The sequence below is a fragment of the Lepisosteus oculatus genome, unplaced genomic scaffold, assembly GCF_040954835.1.
Source record: "Lepisosteus oculatus isolate fLepOcu1 unplaced genomic scaffold, fLepOcu1.hap2 HAP2_SCAFFOLD_121, whole genome shotgun sequence".
NCBI lineage: Eukaryota > Metazoa > Chordata > Actinopteri > Semionotiformes > Lepisosteidae > Lepisosteus > Lepisosteus oculatus.
In genome coordinates, this window is record NW_027167671.1 from 74,476 (window position 1) to 96,404 (window position 21,929).

General features: G+C 41.5%; 1 long non-coding RNA gene across 1 annotated transcript; it reads right to left on the bottom strand.

Annotated features, from left to right (window-relative positions):
- Positions 1-17,466: 17,466 nt before the first annotated feature.
- On the bottom strand, positions 17,467-21,705 carry LOC138226270 (uncharacterized). The gene is made up of 3 exons (XR_011184460.1): positions 21,145-21,705; positions 17,902-18,002; positions 17,467-17,553 (listed from the first exon to the last, which is right to left on the bottom strand). It is a non-coding gene; the product is annotated as an uncharacterized lncRNA (long non-coding RNA).
- Positions 21,706-21,929: the final 224 nt, after the last annotated feature.

Below are 21,929 nucleotides of genomic sequence, written 5' to 3' on the forward strand. Positions count from 1 at the left end.
TGCGGTGAATGTTTCAGTGAGGAGGAGTGGGAGATTGTTCTTCTTTGCATTGCTTCTTGACTAAAAAAAAAGTTGCAAATCTGTTATCTCGGTGTAACACTATCGATGCTCCACCCTCGTGATTATTCCCGTACTTCAGTTCCACCCCTTCGGAAACGTTAGGTTTGAGCAACTTGCTCATCAACACTGTGCTCACTCATGTCTCCCACCGCAACAGAATGACGCGTGAGGACTCCTTTGCTTTTGAGGCGAGTACGGTTGCCAGCCGACCCTTGTGACCCAGAAAGTCCCGCATTTGAACATTAAAGTGTCTCCTGTTGGAAGAGGTACTGATATTTGCAGCCCTGGCAATATTGCATGTTAAAATATGTCTCGTTAAACTCAGTTCAACCATGACCTAAGACTCCACTGTGGAAATAAGACTGAAAGAAGAAGGCACTAACTTTCTTGGGGTAGTTTTTAATGCTTCTGCATTTTAATTTTTTATTGATGTGTGTAAAATGTTACTTTGTTCAGTACATCTTAATTTATCCATAACAATCACCTATCCTACTCTTAGAGCTTTTGTACATAATTTATTAAGAGAATTGTAGCTGGTAATTCCAAACTTTGAAGTCAGTTTAGTGTGTTTCCAAAGTTATATCCTGCAGCAAAATGGATGACAACACATGAAAGGAAATGCAGGTCTTTTCAACCCCTTCTTAAAAGACAAAGCCCAGTTTACATTTTGTATGAGCCTGATGCTTTCAAGAGTTAAACAGTTTCTTGTACTCCTTGTTTCAAACATGTTTGGCTGAAGGCTTCATGCCACTCCTGTCATTCGGCTGAGAAGGGTGTTCTGATCATGGGCAGTCATGGCTTCGTAGCTGGACAGTTCCAGTGTGAAGGTGGCAGTGCCAGATGTCAGAGCGCAAAGGACTGTGAAGTAACCCTGTGAGAAAGATGAACAAAAGAAAAGTCGTTTTTGTAAAGAAATGCTCACTCCCATCACACTCCATTGTTTCCTGATGAATACTTTGTTAAATATGTTTTTAAACAACAATGCCCATATTGTAATGAAACCTGAAGGACAAACAAGCTTAAATGTTCTATAAAAAATATAAACATTTATTCTGTCACTAAAAACCCAGTCTTCTGGCCCGTCTATTCATCGATAAATTTGAATAGATTAAGACTAAATTGCAGCAATAAACATTTAATATAGCATTTGATATTTTAGTTGTATTTTTAAATCAAATTGAAAGAAACCAAACTGATTTTGTTATTAGCATATTGGTCTAACAAAGCCAATTGTAAAAAACAGCACAACACTTCTAACCTCTATGTATTGTGCCCTGGGCTACTCAGAACATTTAACAATTGCATCTTTAACTTCTGTCTTGCAATAAGCAATGACTTTTCTTTCTACATATATTTCTCTCATGTTTTCTTTCATCGGTTTATTCATTTAGGGGACTACTTTCTAGAAATGAGCCTTCCATCATGATTTCAAACGGGTTGAAGAAATTGTATTGTGCTGCATGATTATCCTAGTCTTCATCTTTTCCTTTTGAGCAAATGTTACCTTGTGCATACAGCGAGACACACAGGCTGAGACCATGGCCATTGATGTCCCAGGCTGTATGCTGACAGAGTAAACTGTAGTGACCACATCCTGCACCTGGAACCCCAGCAGTGGACCTGGAATTACTTTGAATGGCATTGGAGAATCAGGAAATGGCTGCATATGTAGAAAGCACATGGACAAACATGTAAAATTGCAGCTTTTTAGAAGCTTTTTTGACAGTGCACCTACACATCCACATCATCATTTGATGATGATGATGTTATCCGGTCAGTCGGATCCGACTCTCGGCGATTCTATAGGCCATCTCTCGCCACGCTTTCCGGTCTTGGACTTTCCCTTTCAGCTGTTCTATAGCTAAACCAGTGTCCGTTTTGTTGGCGTCGAGCCACCGCGTTCTTTGGTGGCCTCGTCTTCTTGTTCCACTGACCATTCCAAGCATATTTGCTTTCTCCAATTGCCGGAGTCTGGTGATCTTTCCCTAAGCAAGATTTCTGGCTTGATGCGCTCCAGAACCTCTTTATTGGTGACCCTTGCTGTCCATGGTATCCGTAACAGTCTTCTCTAGCACCAATAGCTTGAAAGCATCCATCCTCTTTCGGTCAGCTTTTTTCAGGGTCTAGCTTTCACACCCATACATCATCATTTAACACTACCTAATTCAAGCTGAGTAGTTCAGAACCTCTCTTCAGCTGTGTATACACCATAAATATGAAATACTCCTTACCTTAGTTAATTAGACAGCATAACATATGAAAGTATAATTCTAGAGGACTTATACAATTTACAGAATGTACATCACTATTTCAAACACGTCAGTAAAAATTGACACCCTAGCACCAGAACTTGATCTCCACTACTGACTCTTAAGAAGTTAAATGAAAAGTTGTTCAAAACAAAAGATATGTAAACAACCAGAGTTTATGCAAACTGTAGTGCTTAAAAACAATGCTTCAAGGTGAGCCTTCACATACATGACTTTATTATTGCAATATCAAATGGGATAAACATTTTTTGGACATTTTGTCAAGCTATAGTACACATCCTCTATATTGGAAACCATTCTTGGTATCAGAATCTGAAACTGACCCAAATAATGGTGCTTCAATAACCAAAGAAAACTGCCTGTCACTGATAGCCCAAATCCATTTAAGAGCCCCGTTACCTTGGAGATAAGCACTTTGTATTCCATTCTCCACTGCCTGTTTCACATCCAAAGGAAGCTGCTCTTCCACACTGTCCTCAAAGCTGATGGCAGGGGCAGCAGTGGAGCTACCCTCTGCGCAGGGGCTCACTCCCAGCTCAACTGTCACCAGGTGTCTCTTGTCTCCAATGCTTCTGTCCAATGTGTCTGACAAAGGGAGAACGACGACACTCAGGAATAGTTTCAGAACAGCAGGCTCTGCAGCAGATTAGAACGGGTCAAGCTTCTGTAGAGGGTAGGGAAATGAAAGAAAAAAACGAAAGCATTTTCTACTAACAGACACAGAAAAAAGAAACAATCCATACTTTCATAAATATTGGCTGGAATGCACACCAGGCAGAAATGCTGACATGTGATTTGAGACACCTAAAAAACCTGCAGTCATTTTGCAGAACACACATCCTATATCCTTGTGAAGAGGAATTGTGACATGTTATCAATGATGAGCCCTCTAAGAAACTGATGTCCACTGATATACTGTACAGCACAAGCAATTGTTACCTGTCAAAGTGAAGATATTACTGGCATATTGTGCCGAGGTGTGAATGTGATACCTGTGGTGGAAACCGACTGCAAGATGGTTTCCCTGTAGGCCACCTGTAGTGGTCCAAGGTGAGTCTCAATGCCATATTCTCTTCTTATTCGATCATGAATGATCTCAATGTGTAGCTCCCCCATTCCACACAGTACAGTCTTTGAAAGAATAAGGCAAATTAATTTGACAAAACAGTAGAAATTAGGTGCTGAATTACAACAGTTAGCTGTACCAAGGTGCTATTGCTTGCGTTGTAACAACTTTGGAGTCTGCAGGGCACTTGTGTCCTGCTAATGCCTTAGCCCTTCCTTAAAAACATCAAAAGACTATGGTCGAAAATTAGTTTATGTTTACTAAATAACTAGGCATGAACTCCCATCTCTTCTCACTTATGGTCATAACTGGATCTAAATCCCACTTAGGCTCATATAGATAATAAATTAATTCTTCTGCACATCCAATCACACATTATACAAGGATAGCATACACCCCTGAGTAAGGGCCCCTTAACCCCCACTGCTCCAGGGGTGCTTTATACTGTAAATGGCTGACACTGCGCTTGAGCCTCAAGCTTCTCTCCCAGTCCGTGTCTCATGGAGAGCAAGTTGGAGTATGCAAAAAGACAAATCCCTTATACAAGAAGTTGAATATGGCCAATAAAGTGATCTTTTCTTATAAATGGCCAACCATAACTGAGTTTCCTTGAGTGGAACATAAAACTGAGTTTGTTAGATGCCCATCTTTTACTGTATCATTGAATTCTGCATCAATTAATCATTCAGGTTTAACTGAGCTATAGAAAGACCGACAACTCCACACTAGACATATCAAAGGAAGGTGTGCACATTATCTTTACTCTTTTTCTACAAGCTGAAAACATGGGAAAATAATGCCTTAACTTTCAGGCCAGTCCGGGCATGCGCCAAGTCTTCCAGAACAGCCAAAACAAAGCCTTTTAGCTGGGTCTGAATGCACCTTAAACCCAAACTCTGCTCACTTTATTAGTAGAGGGCAACACAAAAAAAATGTATGTAAATTTGATTAAAAGAGAGCATTTAATGAATGTCATTGCTGAGTATTTAGTGTCAGGGAACCAATCAGCAGAATAAGAGGATCCTTATGCAGAACCACAAATCCTGTATAATGTGGAGTAGCACAGGGACAAATCCAAACACATAATCCAGGGACTTAGTCAATTGGAGAAGCACTGAGTCCAGTAACTAGGGAAATCCCAGAAAGACAATCCAAAAAACAAAATCCAAAGAGAATGGTCAAAAAGGCAGGAGCAAAGATTAGGAACCAGCAGATCAATCAAAAAATTTAGAAACACACAAGAGGATACTTTGGGAGGCTTCTCAATAGGGAGCATAAATTGGCGTGAGGGAACTTTAAATACTAAAGGGAAAGGGACGTGGTTGGATAATTGGTCTGGGAGTGAGAATTTATGGAACCTGGTGCATGTGGGAATGTGATGGGTTCAATTAGGAATGAGATTGTGAAACAGTGGGTTTGGGAATGTAATGGCCTTTGTGAGGGAGAGTGTGGGGTGTGACATTTAGCATGTCCTCTTTTTGAGACCTAAAACATCGGTCTGACTGGGATTTATTAAATTCCAAAAATTTTCATTTTTTGGATTTTGTTTTGCTTGTTACTCAGACTGTGAAAGAAACATAGGTCTACATATTTTCATTAGTTCCATGGATTACCGGTAGATGTTTTGAACTTACACGCAGCGTAGCTTGAAAAGGTTTTTGTGTGTGTGTGGCTTTTTATGATAGATACTTTATTGATCCCGTGAGGGAAATTGCAGTGCAACAGCAGCTTTACACAGTCAACACAGCCACAGTGTAACAAATGATACAATAATAATAATAGTACAATACATACAATACAATCAGTACAGTGAGGGTGCACTAAAAGAGCTACTCACAGTCCGGACACACAAAGAACAAACTAGAACAGAACAGTAAGCAGAAAAATTGTATCACACATATGAATATACAGTAAATATAGATGTAAATATAGATAAAGATATAAATATAAATGTATTGCACGGGTCCCTGGCATGTATTGCACAAAAAACGGATGTAAACGGGAAAAGAAAAGAAAAAGAACAGATGTAGCAGTAGATGTGTAGATGCGTTCAGTCCAGAAACAGATCACTGTCAATGTTGCCTCTGCTCAGACACAAGGTGGATGCATTGTACAGTCTTATAGCAGAAGGCAAGAATGACCTCCTGTAGCGCTCCCTGTCGCACCGTGGATGAATCAGTCTATTGCTGAACGTGCTCTTCATTTCTACAAGCCTGTCATAGAGGGGATGGGAGATGTTGTCCATGACAACATGATTCTCCTCTCAGCCACTACCTCCAAGGGGTCCAAGTCAGACCGTATTACAGAGCTTGCTCTCCTGATGAGCTTGTTCAGCCTTTTAGAATCCACTGCTCTAATCCCAGGGCCCCAGCATACCACTGCGTAGAAAATGGCGCTCGCTACCACTGACTGATAGAACATATGTAGCATCTTACTACATACATTGAAGGACCCGAGCTTCCTCAAGAAGTAAAGTCGGCTCTGTCCCTTCTTATAGATGGCCTCGATGTTCTTAGACCATTCCAGTCTATCGTCGATGTGCACTCCCAGGTACTTGTATGAGTCCACCATCTCCACGCCACTCCCATGGATGTAGACAGGAGTAGGTTTGACCTTTTTCCTCCTGAAATCTACCACCAGTTCCTTTGTCTTTGTTACATTCAGTTCCAAGTGGTTCACCCCAGACCACTCCACAAAGCTGCTGACCAGTCCTCTGTACTCCTCCTCCTGCTCACCCTTGATACATCCCACAATTGTAGAGTCATCTGAGAACTTCTGCAGGTGGCATGACTTTGAGTTGTGCTTAAAGTCCGAAGTATAGAAGGGTGAAGAGGAATGGAGAAAGAACTGTCCCTTGAGGTGCCCCTGTGTTACTCACTACCTGTTCAGACACACAGTTCTGAAGTCTCACAGACTGTGGTCTGCCTGTCAGGTAGTCAGTGATCCACGAGGTCATGGAGGGATCGACTTGCATCTCCTCCACCTTCCTCCTTAGAAGTAAGGGCTGGATGGTATTGAGGGCACTGGAGAAGTCGAAAAACATGATCCTTACAGTGTTGCCAGCCCTGTCCAGGTGTGAGTAGGCCCTTTGCAGCATGTAGATGATCGCATCCTCCACACCAACTCTGGGCTGGTAGGCGAACTGTAGGGTTTCTCATGGCCATGAGAAATAGCAATGTTTAATTTGTTTCATTATATTTCAAAATGTTTCGTTAAAATTTATCATTTTTGCAACCAATGAGGACTTCTCCTAAGTTATGATGTCTTCATTTTTTCCTCAGATGTGAAGACTTCTGTTGTTTTAAAAGGAAAAAAAAACTTTACATTTAAAATAGGGTTATATTTTAGTTTTTTCCATGTTTGCCAATATGGAAGAGAAATAGCAACCCTGCAACTGTTCCATAGTTCAGTAAGAAGTTTAAAAATAACTAGAGAGTTTAAATTGATTTTTTGATAACAAAAAGTAATAAAGATTCATTACATTGGAGGCATGTGTCAAGTGTCGATTCATTAAAAAAATGAAAAACTTTCACAACCCAAAGCAAGGCTGGGAAAGGTCAGAGGACTTGCCTCGTGTGTAAAACACTTAGTTGCAGCATTCTAGGTATTGTCGTTTAAATGCTATTGGCTTATGAGCAGCATCCCACTGCATAGTGCCACTTTAAATAAAACCAAGAAAAAAGATTCACACCACAAGGCTTTGTCTGTCTGTCAGCAGTATTGTGTACAGTATATAGTTGACTCTTACCTGAATGAAAACAGGACATAAAGAAAGGGTTTCAGAAATCCAAGCTTTATTCCCTGCTTATAGGCTAGATAACTGGAGACTACTTTGAGTTTGTTTCAATGATGTTTTGACTTCCTGTGGTCATATGCGGGTTGTTTGCACGAACCCATATTGACCAGTATTTCTCGCAGTGTGAATGTATGCACACAGCGGTCCCGCAGTGTTCCAGTTAGTTACGCACTATGGTAACAGTCAGGTATACCTTAAAACTCTGGGCTTTATTCCATAAAATACATGTACATTCCATGCAAAATGCAAGGGTTTGATAAGTGTTATCAATTTCTTGCAAACATTTTCTTTGAGGGCATTTTTGACAACATTCTCCCTCAGGGCAATGCAGTGTATATAACCCAAGCTATAGATCTGCGTTAGGGTTAGGGTTAGGGTTCAGATTGCTTCAGAGTTTCCACAATCTTTCACTCATTTACATGCAAAATATCCTTCACTCAATCAAAATATACTCCTGAAGGGACCACACATCCAAGCCAAACTGAAGAGAACATACTGTATCAACAATGGTAAGATTCTGTTTTTGGACAAGTATACTGTTATTGGAAAGTTTGTGTTGAATGGTGTTTACACAAGAGATCTATTGAATCAGTCAAAAGAAAATAGCCAGATACTTTCTGGGATTGAAAGGAATTTCCTATGCTGTCAGGTTAAAAGAACTCTCGGAAGGACCCATTCAAGTATTCCAAATCTTCAAAGGCATTGATAGACAGAGTTAACGCCATAGACATCTTCATAATAAACAGTAAATCAAACTTGGGAGTAAAAGTAGAAACTAAAAAGGAAGTGCAACTTCAACTTCAGCAACTTAACTTAGACTGTCGTTAGTGGCAGAAATTAGTTCAAGAAATAACTATAACATTACAATACATACAGTACAGAAAGGGTGGGGAATAAATGTAAGTACAGCAATACCACTGCATTTATGTTTCCATGATGTGCTTGAACAAGTACTGAGCCAACATTCTAAGGCATATGAGCCACAGGCAATACATAAAGAATGGAGAAGCAAGGTCAATTATGATTTCAAAATAACGACTTTATTAAGCACTTGAAACCACCAAGAAACAGCAGAGAATAGTATAAACACAAATAACACAAGTTCTGTCTTTTCTGATGTCTTCACTGTGATGTTTCATTCTCCACCATTACGTCTCTTCTTCCACTTGGAAGTCTAACAGACACAAAGGTGGGAGAGTTGGTAAAGGTGGAAGTTGGCACCAGGTAAGACAGACGGGCTGGGTGATCATGTGCATGAAGCATACAGAATACAATACGTCCATCAATCAGTCAAGCAACATCACTGGGAGCCTCAAGCTCCAGCCCACCTGCATTTAATTAAGGGTGTACCAGAACAGGCCTGCCACAGTACTTTCATTTTTCATCTTTCACACAATTCAGTAATGACTAATTCATTCACTGATTATGAATAACATACATTGACAAAAATAAAGTAGTTTTTAATTAGTAAGCGATACCTTTAAATACATTGGAAGCTAAAAATATTCCAGATTAGTTTTTTGTGCTAAGTACTATAAATGTAAAAAGAATAACCTAAAAAATGCATTGGTAGAAATGTATTACAATATTTAATCATCTGCAAGTTTCTAGAGCACATACTACATGTAATATTCATTTTAATAAATTAAACAGTCCGGCTGTTAATGATGTATATTGTCCCCTATTAAGTGTTTGTGAATTTTATAAATTTTAGACCTACATTTTCAATTTAAAGGAAATGAAATGTTTCTGTTTTAAAATTAGAGCTGTACTGTAAAATACAGGACCGCAGATCACAGACAGTACCTTTTGCTCAAAGTCGGTGCTTCAGGGAAGACAGCAACCGCTGTCCAAAGTGTCTGAAATGACAAATCTTTGCATGAGACTCATTGCACCACGGAGTTGCAAAGCTGGCTCCTTGAAGGAAATCACCATCTTACCCGTCTAGGAAAAGAGCAAGCTTGTACCTGGTTTCCTGGGAGGCGTCTTGTGCCAGCCGAGTGGCAGCAGGCAGGATGCAGCTGGTGAGTTCCCTGGGGAGGTTACGTGCGCCCATCCTCTCCACCAGGACCTGGGGTGCTATCTGCTTGTGTGTTCTCATGTGTTTCTGGTGTGAGTGTGCACGTGTCCGTGTCTGTGTGTCTGTCCTGTGACGGACTGGTGACAAGTCCAAGGTTTGGCCTGATTTACACCCACTGTTTGCAGAAATAGGCTCCAGCTAACTCATGACCATAAACTGAAGAAAGTGGTTAGAAAATGAATGGATATTAGCATTGTAGTAAACATTCTTTAGTACATGCTTTGATTTAAAGCTCCGTGAAACGTAAATGACCCTTCACAGCTCCTGAAGTCAGACCCTAAGATTCTGGGTATTATTCTATTCTGTATATTTCTGCCCTCACCTCAGACCTCCATTCAGCAGTGCGTTGATTGCACGAGCAGGGGTACATGAAGGATGAATGTGTTGGATTCTCCGGCTTTGTGCAGCAGCACCTTAACTGTGTTGCCCAGTTCCGGGTCCATCCCTCTCTGCAGGAAGGTGAACATGTCTTTCAGACACACCACTGCCATCCTAGACACAGCTGATCGCAAGTTCTTCACCTGGGGAAAGGCAAACCACCGCCAGCACTGCAGAGCCTCGTCTGTACCCCTCTCTTGAACCATTCTCTATAAATGGTTCAGAATGGATACAAAAACAGTAAAAAGCAATCATACAAATGAACAATTAATATTTTGGAGAGATCACACCTCCTGCACGAGCGCCTGGGAGACATTGTGCAGTCTGCTCTTCAGGATGGCGGGGTGATGCTGGAACAGACGCCTTATGAAGGTCAGTCCGTCAACCTTCCTCTCCCTTAATTCAGTGAAAGGAAAGAAATATATCAACCAGGACAAAGAAAGAGGTCTAACTGTATAGAGCTATGGGCAGCAAGGTCTATATTTTCACTAGTCAGAACTGTATTCAAAGAAAGCGGAATAGTTGGATGCTGATTGTACTGCTTTATGCATACCAGTCGTCAGAGGCCAGAAACTGAAGGCTCTGGGTGAGGGCCAGCTCGGAGATGCTGATCTGACCTGCGATATGGGGGGTACTCTTCAGAGGCAGAAAAAGACGTTGTAGCGGTGAGGCTTAATAATAAGGCAGAATTAAGTGTTCTGAGCCTTCCCAAATGAGGCCCCATTTCTCTGTTCATCTCTGTGGTGCAGCCACAGAGAAACTATTCATGCAACATGTTTTCTTTTGATAAGGACAGCTCCCAAAGGGGGATGCACTTAGCTAAGCCTGGCTATCATGATCAATGGTCATCCATTGGCGCCTATCTGTCTAGGGAGTGCCAGTTGGACATCTGGACTGCATTACTAAGTGTCAGGACTAAGTGACTCATATCTCACCTTGATCAACCAATCAGGGACTGGTAGGGCCGAGTAACCCACGTGGGACTCTGATGCCCATGGAACTTTCAGCCAATCAATGAGCTGAAGTTCCTCCAGGTAAAAACAGGCAACACAGAGAGCCTGAGAGATTCAACAAGATTCAGATTCAGATTCAACAAGATTCAGATTCAGATTCTAAAGGGAATTCAAAGGAGAATTCCAGGGCAGGACGGCCCAGGAGCAGAAGGCTCCCAAGGGCAGGACATTCTCGCAGGGCGCCTCCTGACCATCCTGAGACTCAGCCCGGACAACCACGGAACGGCCAGTGTGTCCGAGTGCCAGAACTTTCCTTTGTTCTAAGAGTCTAGAGTGGAGGTTGCCAGAGAGTAGCCAGCAGCAGGCCTCGTGAACAGGTCGGAACTGTGGAAAACTGAATCACTGTTCAGAACTAGCTCTTCATCAGGAACGAACCGGTCCTCTTCCTGACTTGCTGGGACCCACAGTCATCTTTTCTCCTGTGCACAAACTTTGCTAGTTAATGCCAACAATGAGCACGGAGCCAGAGAGCGCGGATTGGACAGCAACAGCCTGCAACTGTTTCTTTGTGCCCGCAGGAGATCTGAATCCCCAAAGATTGGATGAGTATTCAACTTCAATGCATTACAGCTCGAGAATTCAATTGTTATCCCAACCAGTTGATATCAATTTAATTCCTAAGAGTTATGTACTTGTTTGAGTATCTAATGTAGAAGTTATAACCAAGTTCATTTATGAAACGGTCTTAATGAATGACATACTGAACGTATGTCCTCTTGATATGTATAACTCTTTGTAACTGACCGAATATACCTTTTGTATTCTGATAACCCTCTCGATAAGATCTGTTAGGTTTATATGCATATTCTATGTATTAATAAATGTATCCTCGTGTATTAGTACCTGTGTGTGCGCGTTGTTTGAGTTATGTCGCATGGTTGGATTCTAAAGCCATCAAAAGAATCAACTTTGTGATTTACTGCTACAATTAATAATTGTCTCAGTAAATGCCCAAACCCTACAGAACTGGTGCCTTCAGAGAGCCACTATGATTACATATTTGGCGTCCCTGAACCGGTTTTCCCTACATTATTTGGCGTCCCTGGGTCGGTTTAATCTACAACGTTATCCCTCTCCTCTGCAGATCCATCCCCCCCTGTCATGCGCAGGCGTTTCTTAAGACTCCCCACGCTCCTCCACTGGTCCTGGACGTGCCCCATCTTGTGTGTCTGTAATAACAGAAAAGCACAAGTTAACCCTGGGCAATCCTGGCCCGGCTCAGTTTTGAGACCAGCTGGACCAGTCCTGGTAAAAGTTTTTACTTTGAGTCCTCTGAAATATTTACTGTTGGACCCCATGACATAAATTGTTTCACAGCACTGAATTGTGATTCATAGTATTCATATACATATACTTGCATTTTATTTTGAGTTTCCTCTATATTTTGCTGCCGTAACATAACTTACAGCCATATGACAGCAACTCTATAATGCTGCTGATATAATTAAGTACAGTACATAGATGAAAGTGCCATGCAAGGGATTTGATAGGTGTTTTCTAAAAGCAAGCTAAAGGCTTTCACAAGTTATCCACCAGAGTCTACAAAAAATGTAAAAATGTTTAGATAAATAACGGTGCCTGATCATTGAAGGAAATCTGGCTGGTCCCAAAATGATCAAATCCCTCAAATACCACTGATGCAAATACCACTGTAGATGGAAATAGAACATATTAGTCCTGTTTCATTGTTATTTCCTATATACTGAACCCCAAGGTCTACAAAAAAATTAAAAATGTTTTAATTTCTGAGATTTCTGAGATAAATAACTGTGCCTGATCATTGTAAGCAATCTGGCTGGTCCCAAAATGATCAAATCCCTCAAATACCAAATATATTATAGATGGAAAAAGAAACATATTAGTCCTGTATCATTGTTATTTCCTATATAGTGAACCCCTGAACAGATTTTTGCTGTTTGTTATTATTGGGTCAATTCCTTTCCAGGCTGTATTTTTACATCTAAAATACTCTAATATTCTATTCCAGAATACTGTCTGTATAGGGCTTCAAATACTGTTGTTGTGAATATTAGGTCAGTACGTAGACAGGACTTGATCATAATATACTGTAGTTACACTTGTGTGCTATGGCATTACAGTATGCAGAGTACACACGTATGCTGATGGAGACATTATTACTAATCTTGATTGTTTTTGATGTCTTGATGTGAAGTGTTTATAAATAAATATACTTTAGAAGGTATTATAAAAAACTAGGACATTGATGAAACACAAAAATGAAAGACCTACAGAGCATTTTCAAACTCAAAAGTTTTGTTTGTAAAAAACTCAAAACAAAAGCAAAGAGAAATAAAGGCCTCTTACTCACCTCCTCGACGTAGGGGTGACTGTTGTGTTGGACTGCCTTTCCATAGACTCGCGCCAGGGGCTCGACACTTGTGTTGCCAGTGCTGGTGCCTTGCCCAGGGCACGACATCAGGCTCTGCTGAGAAGCAACTCGAGTGGAGCTCCCCAACACTCCTATAGAGACAAAGTGACCAAAGCACTGGCCCTGAGACTTAGACCTGCACTGAGCTCTTGAGAACCTATGAACAGATTTCAAAACTGACATTAATAACTGCATCACCTGTTTTATTTTTAAAGTGTTAGTGAGTTGGAATGTATGATTTAATTACAATGCCTGACAGGCATCACTGAAATGGACGCAACAATATTAAAATAATAATGTGATAATAGCCAGATTCGACTGAAAGCAACTCACCAAATTGAGGCTCAGAAATTACACCAACAAATTGGTATGACTTTAACAATATCACATCTCTGCCTATGTTACAAATGTGTTGACTACAAAAACTCTATCATCATGATCCAGAGTCCCATTGACTACATTAGATTAGTTAAAGCCTGCATTCCCATCTGATATTATCATTCCTCTGTGGGCTAACTATCACATAATGCATCACATAATGCATAATTTAACAAAGAAACAAGGCTTAATAGTTGATTTTCCTTTGTTTTTCCTCAGAAAAACTAATTATCCTTCAGAGCCAGTCCTTGTTATCATTAGTGACATCTTAACCAATGGTGCAGCCGACTCACGTCTGGGGATTCTGGACACTCTGCGGGGCACTCGGCCCGGGGGTGTGGCAGCAGGAGGGGACACCACTATCAACCTGTCCTCCTCAGGCTCACCAGGCCCATTAGAATAGGTCAGCCACTGCCCCACTACACTCACATCCGAGGTCACCCCTGCAAAACAAAGTCCGCATTTCTCAACACCCTTCACCTTTCAAAACCCAGCAGACACACTGACACTCATGCCGAAGTACAAATGCCAAAATCAACTGAGAAAAATGTGGGCAGGTGTTATTCTTTATTTCTTTATCTCTAAATAAGACCCAGTAGGCAGCAATAATGAACAGCTACTGTGTTTTCTGTGGACAAAGACAGTTTTTTCACTGATGAAAATGACTAGGAAATGCAGTAATCTAGTCTAGAAAAGAAAAAACTGAAACAGACTGTGCCCCATTCAAAACCCAAGCTGTAATGTTTAATTACTGTTCAGTTTTGCCCAGTCTCACAGCTGGTTTCTCAGCACACACTCATACACACAAGCAAACACATTCAAACAAATGACAAGACAGCAGCTCCAGCTGTCAGCACCTTCGGTGGGGCTGTCCTCCACTCTGGAAGCAGCCATCAGCTTTCTGGAGGGGATTCCATCCAAGCGAGACCTTGCTACTAAAGGAGGGGAGTAATCGGACCTGCAGGGAAGACACAGAGACAGAGGAGAAAAGTGAAAAAATAATAACAATCAGCACTGCTCTGACAGTTATCTTTACAGAGCTGGAACAGAGCTGTCAATTTTGAGATCCCCAACCCCACAGGCAAGAATGTTGTGATGTCCACCACTGGTGTGTTCTGACTTCCTCATAGTCCACTGCCTCCTCTTCTCCATAAAGCTGAAGGTTACTTTCCATTGGGCGCTCCAAGGGGCGCCCTGTCTGGCTTGCCTTTCCTGAGTCCCTGGGCATACCCTAGGCCCTGTCGGGCAAGGGCTTGGTGCCACGAGAGATCGGGGGCACGGGTTTGATTCCATTGAAGACACAGCGGCAGGTTGTGGAGCACATCTGAGAGGCTCTGAGGAGCTCTGGGAAGGTCCTTCCCTGGGCTTCCCCTGAAAAACACAGACAGGGCTTACACATACTGTCTGTACATGACGTTCTGAGAGGAAACTATATTTCCACTTGACCTTTAAGAAGAATAAAGGGTGAGGACTGCTTGTCTATTGTGAAGGCTGTAGTGGTTAGTCAGGATGGCAGTCTTCCTAACAAGTTGCCATTGTTGCTAAAACACTACATCAAGTCCCCTGCTCTTTCACCACATGGAGGTCAAGATTGTGCAAACCAACTTGACTGTAACCACTACCAGTCTTCATAATAGGCAATCAGTCCTCAGTCTGATACTTAACAGTAATCAATAGTACTACTATCACCAAAATTGGAATCAAAACTGCAGTTGTCAAAAATCATCCAAACTACCATTATCAATGTTCCTCAATTTTTATGATCACTTAATAAAAACTGAGCAAGATGAAAGAAAGGAGAAAGAAAAGGAATGGATGTGTATCCTTCCCTGCAGTGTTCTGGGAACTGGGGCAGAGGGATCTGCACAGAAGACTGCTCTCCTTCCTGCTGGATCAGGTGCTGGACATGCCAACATTAGGGTCCACATTCCTGCAAGCTGGCTGAGAGCCCAGACCCCCAGCAGCTCCTGGGGCTGTGAGAAATGTACGCTCTACGCTGGAATGTCCGCAGAGAGGGCAGGAAGTCTTTGTAGGCACATTGTCCCCACCATGGACGGGAGCTGTCAAAACCAGCCAAACATAGCTCATTCCTTGGTTTTCCCAAACATTGAAAGATGTTAAGGATTAATATAATTAACTAGCATAGCATTATCATTACCAGCCCAAGCATCATTTGTATATCATTAGACATCAAGTATCAAGTATACCATTAGACAGGCCAAGCCTTAGCTGTTAACTAATGCATATGCGTGGAACTGTGTATCCAAAATCCATTGGGAGTTTTAATGCTATGACTAAAGTTCTGTTGAGAAATAAAAAAAAACATTTAACAGCTTGTGAGATATCAAATCCTTTTTCATCTAAAAGTCCAGTTACATCTATGAGCCAAAGACACAACCAAAGCACAGGCAATCTGGTGGGAAGAGAAGAAATGTCAATAGCAGGAAGCAGCACTCCCCGAATCAGTTTCAGCTGTGACTCTTGGGCTACTCATCAAGGATTTGCTTTTTGCTTTGAAAATTTCACAGCCTCTCACTTCTTTGTGAAAAAAAAAAATTTGCAAGATTTAATAACCGGCCTGAGATATTGGGACTGCAGATCCCCTTTCAGGCCTGACCCTCCTCTGTGAGCACACCTCTCTCTCTGTCGGAAGGGTTGGTGGGGCTCAGGAACTGCATGTCCGAGTCCTCTCCACCACTGTTCTTTGACATCCTCAGGAGCCCCTTCTTCCCTGAAACCTGGGGTTGGTAAGGCTCTGGGATAACTGGGTGGGGAAGCAGAGTTGCTGGGGTTAACAAAAAACTAAAACCACCTGTATTCTGGCCAGAATCTACTGCAAATGAGTTTGCTTACTCTGAAGGAGCTCCTTGGGGTTTTCTCTGTGAATCTGGAGATATCATCACCTTGTGAGCTTTTGTCACCTGATGATCTACTGCCTCACAGAACCAAAACGTCGCACCCAATACTCTAAAACTCTGGCACGCTATCTGTTGCTGTGTTGCTAAAGCTGGAGTTGAAATGTGAACAGTAATGTGTACTGGCATATCCACTCCTAAGAGTTCAATAAATCCTGGGTTGTGCTGCTATCTCTAGCGTGGCTTGATTTGTGCCCATTGTCTACAGATCAGTTCACATGTCCGCAAGAGTTCACATTACAGTTCTGAAGGTCTTTGAAACTGACTTGTTGCAACCCCCTCTGATAGGGCAGTTATCAGGCAATTTTCTTTTTCAAGAACCAATTTTGATCAATTCTCAATTCATTCATCCATCCATCCACTTTCTAAACACTTTATCCAATACAAGGTCATGAGGGAGGGAGCCGGAGTCACAGGGCACACAGACACAAACACAGACATGCTCATATACTCACATCAAAGCCACTTGTTCCAGAAGCCAATTAACCTACCACCATGTCTTTGGACTGTGGGAGGAAACTGGAATACCTGGAAACCCATAAAAACTAGTGCTGCGCGGCAGCAATGCCAACCACTGAGCCAACATGCCGCCCATTAATAACTCACCAAAATCAGAACGATCCTCAAAATCAATAAAACAATACAATGATCCCCAAGGCCAGTCTTACTATCCTCTAAACTTTTACCAAAGGACTCCAAAAAACATTCAAGAAAACGAATGTTAGAAACATAATGTTTTTACCACATCAGCAGCAGCAGAAGAGCCTTTTCTTGATGCAAGGCAGTTTAAAAAGACAGAGCAGAACCAAGTATACAGTAATACAATTTTTTTTCCCTGATCCTGGAGAATCCTGTATCATGGATAAAAAGGTAAGTTTATTTTCGTTTTGTACAGTTATGAAGGTGGGATGTTAGAAAGGAATAGTGTCAAGTCTGTAATAAATCCCTCTTCACAGGCCATTAGAGAGTTTTTGTTACCAGTGAGGTTTTGCATGTAACTCTGGTACCAGTCCCTATTATCATTAGCGACATCTTAACCAATGGTGCAGCCGACTCACATGTGGGGATTCTGGACACTCTGCGGGGCACACGGCCCGGGGGTCTGGCAGGAGGTGGGGACACCACTATCAGCCTGTCCTCCTCAGACTCACCAGGCCCATTAGAATAGGTCAGCCACTGCCCCACTACACTCACATCTGAGGTCACCCCTACAAAACAAGGTCAAAATATCTCAACACCCTTCAGAACTGTCACCTTTTTCACCAATCTCACAACACCACAGCCCACAGTAGCAGACACACTGACACACACACCAACCTCAACACAAGGAGGGCAAATGCAAGAACTGACTGAGAAGAATAATTGGCAAGGTCTTTATCTTATTTATCTCTTTAACTCTGAGTCCCAGCAGACAGGAAGTTTCAATCTCTACTGTAAAGCACAGAAACTTACTTTCAGTTTTGCCCAGTCTCAAAGCTGGTTTCTCAGCACACACTCATACACAAAAGCAAACTCATTCAAACAAATGACAGGCCAGCAGCTCCAGCTGTCAGCACCTTGATTGGGGCTGTACTCCACTCTGGAAGCAGCCATCAGCCTTCTGGAGGGGACTCCAGCCAAGCGAGGTCTTGCTACTAAAGGAGGGGAGTTATCAGACCTGCAGACAAGACACAAATGGAGACACAGTGGAGAAAAGTGAAAAAATGATAAGCACTGCTGTCATCTTTACAGAGTTCGAGCAGTGTTGTCGACTCTGTTCACTCCCTTGCCAAGTTCACAATCCTGCTTTGAAGCACATAAAACCACAAAAGATGCCAGCTTGAACAACAACCTATCTTTATCAACACTCTCCACTCCAGCCCCCACAAAAAAACAGAAAAGATGTTCATAAAAGTAGGAGGCTACCTGTGTGGCAGTAAGCAAAAACAAAGTTACAAGTTTGGAAACGAGCTTCAGTGCACTGTTTATGAAAGGCACAACCGTCTTGAGCTGTAAGGGCAGCATTTTAATTGCTCTGAATGTGTACATTTCTGAGGGCCGTGTGTCATGGACAGGCCTGGGTTGGGTGTTCGGCGGCACAGGCTTGATTCCATTGGAGAAACAGCGAGAAGGCACAAGCGTGGCTTTAGTTAGCACAGGGCAATTCTCACAGGCTTCACCTGAAGGACACAGTAGGAGGTATTCCTATAAAATTATAAAAGCAACTAGATCATATTTATTTTCTAACCACTTTATTTAATTTAGTGTTGCAGATAGCACACCAGGAAGTGAGCCAAGAGCCCCAGTGCTGCAAGACAGCAATGCTCATCACTGTACCACCATGCTGCCCATCAGATCTACACACTTATCTAGGAACCCCAGTGCAATAGCGATCTACATAGAGTTATTCCTAATTACTGTATATCCATATGCAGACTTGATCAGTTATTTGGAACTAAACTATGGAAGAACCCTGGAAAATTCTCCTGAAGTTTCTACAGATTTTAACTCAGAAAAAACTCATCCCCAGTACTGGAATACGACCATGCCAGCTGAGCTCTTGGTTAAGCTAATTCAAAAGTAGTTGGATGCCATCAATGCTCAGTTTTTGAGTTTCACACCTGCCTTCTTTCAAGTAATGGACTGAATGAAGTGACTGGACCTTTTGAGATTAAATTCACATTGCAGTCTACAGTATGATACAATGATTGAAATCACCTGGTTTAAGTCTTTGACAAAGTGGCATCACCAAATACTAATTAACAGAGCATCGATGGGATTAACCTGCTTTGCCAAAGTGCACTGATTCCCATTATTTGTGTTTGTGCAGTCACCTATTGTGTTGATTCCTGGCTTTTCAATGCATCTGTCCTCTGCTGCTTCTATTTCTTCTCCCCTGTCCCAAACCCTCTCATGGTAAAACAGCAGCTTCTTCTGATCTCGCCATCAAGCTAGAGAGTAAGATTGTTCCTCTTTAGAGACTGATATTTACTGATCGGTCTATTAAAGCAATGCTTCTCAACCCTGCTTCTGGAGTGTCTTACTTTTCCTTCTGGCTGATCTCTAAATGATTGAGGCTGAATGATTCTTTTTATTTGGTGATTTGACCTTTTCAACCTGTTTCTACTTTTAAACTTTGGTTTCAAAGACTCTGCTATGGCCATGTTATGCAAACAAAAACAACTGACAAATAAAATTCCACCTACTCTGCCCTCAGTTTTCTTATTAAGTGGTAGTTGCCTTATTTGTGTCTAAGCATCTCTTAACAGGAGAAAAAATGATGGTATGATGTTAAAAACATTTTTTTACGGTAGATTTCTGGCAACCACAGCTGCCAATTTCTTACCGTAAATTTTACAGGATGTTTTTTACAGTGCATCGACGAGAATACAGAGGTTTAAAAAAAGAGAATAAGCTCAGTGATAGTTTTATGTGGAGGCTGTGAACACTTTCACATGTCGTGGTCTTTAAAATGCATTTGGTTCTGCGTTTCCCTTCCAAAGATATGGACAGAAGAATATTCTAGCGTGGTCAAAAAATGGCTTAAAAACGACAGTGAAGGCTGTGGAAACAGCCACATGTATTTTGTACGCACACAAGTGTTTTCATAACTTTAGGAGTTATCGTGAAAAGTCAACAGTCGTGCCAATTGTAATCGCTTTTATTTTTAAAGACATTTTAGAAAAGTGTCATCTATGTGACCCAGTGGTGAAGAGCGGCCTGTTCTGCCAAATCCACTAGATGGCGCTACCTCTTAGCTCGCGGCTCCTGTCAGTTGAGTTCAGCGTTCTGCGCATGGGCAGTAGGGACTAAGAGGCAGTGAGCGACCGTTAAAAAGAACCCGAAATGACTCCAGAGAGTTGTAACGGTAAATACGGTGTTGTTTCCCTATTTGCACCCTAATTGAGTATTAATCGGTATTTCATAGGATTGAGACAAGATTAGCAAGAGGGGTATTAGATTTTAACGGAGTACACTGAGGCGGTAGCCAGTTTTTAGACAACTTCTCGGGCTAGGGATATCTGTTTATTGATTTGTAAGTAATGGGTTTCACATGCTCCTTGTATTTTCTGTTCCTTCATTCTTTACAGAGACTTATGTTTAGCACCGTTTGTTAAGTGTACGCAATTGTGAGTCTTATACTAATTATTGTCGTAATGTAGTTCTCGGGGAGGTGACCTGCCTATTTCTGTAATGTCATTTCTTTCTTTTTTTGTTGTTCAGTGTAGATGCGTTTCTGTAACGGGCAGATGGAATGTAAAAAACTGTCAAACTAAACATGTTTTCTTTGTTTTCCCCTCTGCGTGAAAGAACCAGCGCCGTATTTTGTGTATATAAAAATATCGTTATATGTCATTTCTTTTATTTTTATTTTTTAAAACTAAGAACAGATCAGACCACATACTCACCTAGAAAAAAAGAACCCCCAAATTATATTTGTGTCCTGTGCTAATTATTCTTTGCCAGGCTACGTCTATACAAAAAAGTTGCATTTAATACCACTCGATATTAATATATTTACAGAGGTAAGCTTTCGGATCGTGTCGTTTCTTTTTTTAAAAGACAAACGCAAGATTTTTTCAAATAGCTCCACACATTTTCTCATATGCACGTATTCTCCAATATCATCACAACAAAACCATAAAGTTTATTCCACAGATATGACACTATTGTGCAGTAAACCAATAAATTAAAGAACTAGCAGAACCCCAATAAAAACACCCGGCCAGCACAACATGTCAATATCATACCTTTTTACCAACAAAACCGCAAAAGCAAAAACCAGCAAAAATATATATATATGAATCCCATGTTTTTACCTTATTCTGAAGCATGATGTATATCCAAAATAACCCAGACTAGCTTATCTCCAAACCTGGAGGCTATTGAACGTTATTGACTTTGTAGTAAATGTGTGAAGAAGGACCGTGAGAAATAAGGCGATCTGATTGGTAAAAAGCGCTGTCAGTCATTGTATTTTCAGTAGGCTGGGCAAACGATTTTTTTTTAAAAAGAAATAAAAAATGAGATATAATGATGTGTTCCGGCTTAACTTAGACATTGCACGACTTTAAAACCTATAAAAACAGGTTTCGAGAGTTAAAAAACACTTTTTATGCGCGAGAAATGGGTGATTTTTCTTCCTCGTGATCAGCTCAGAATCTCTGTGTACGCTGTAAGGTTTTTACTTCTTAATTAAACGTTTAAAATACACGAATTCCATAAAGACACACGTTTCGAAGAGAACAAATCCCATTCTTTTCTCTTCCTGTTGTGTGAAACTGATCAGCAGGTCTTTTGTTCCCAATCAGAGGCTCTGAAAATAGCGCCCCGCCCACTGCGCTCCGTCAGAGGGGCGCGGCACCGAGAGAGGGAGGAGGCGCGGAGCGCAGCAGAGCAGAACGAGCGATCTGCTGCCTGGAGCGCTTATGGCAGCGATCGCCTCTGCATTTATAACTTAGTTTTTACACTTAATCAAGCAATATGAACCATCTCTTTTTACTTTTAAGTCACTTACTTATCATTAAGCACAGCTTTCTCACCACTTAGACTACTTTTTGATACCATCCTTAGACAAAGCAGAAACGTGTTGTTCTGTCTAATC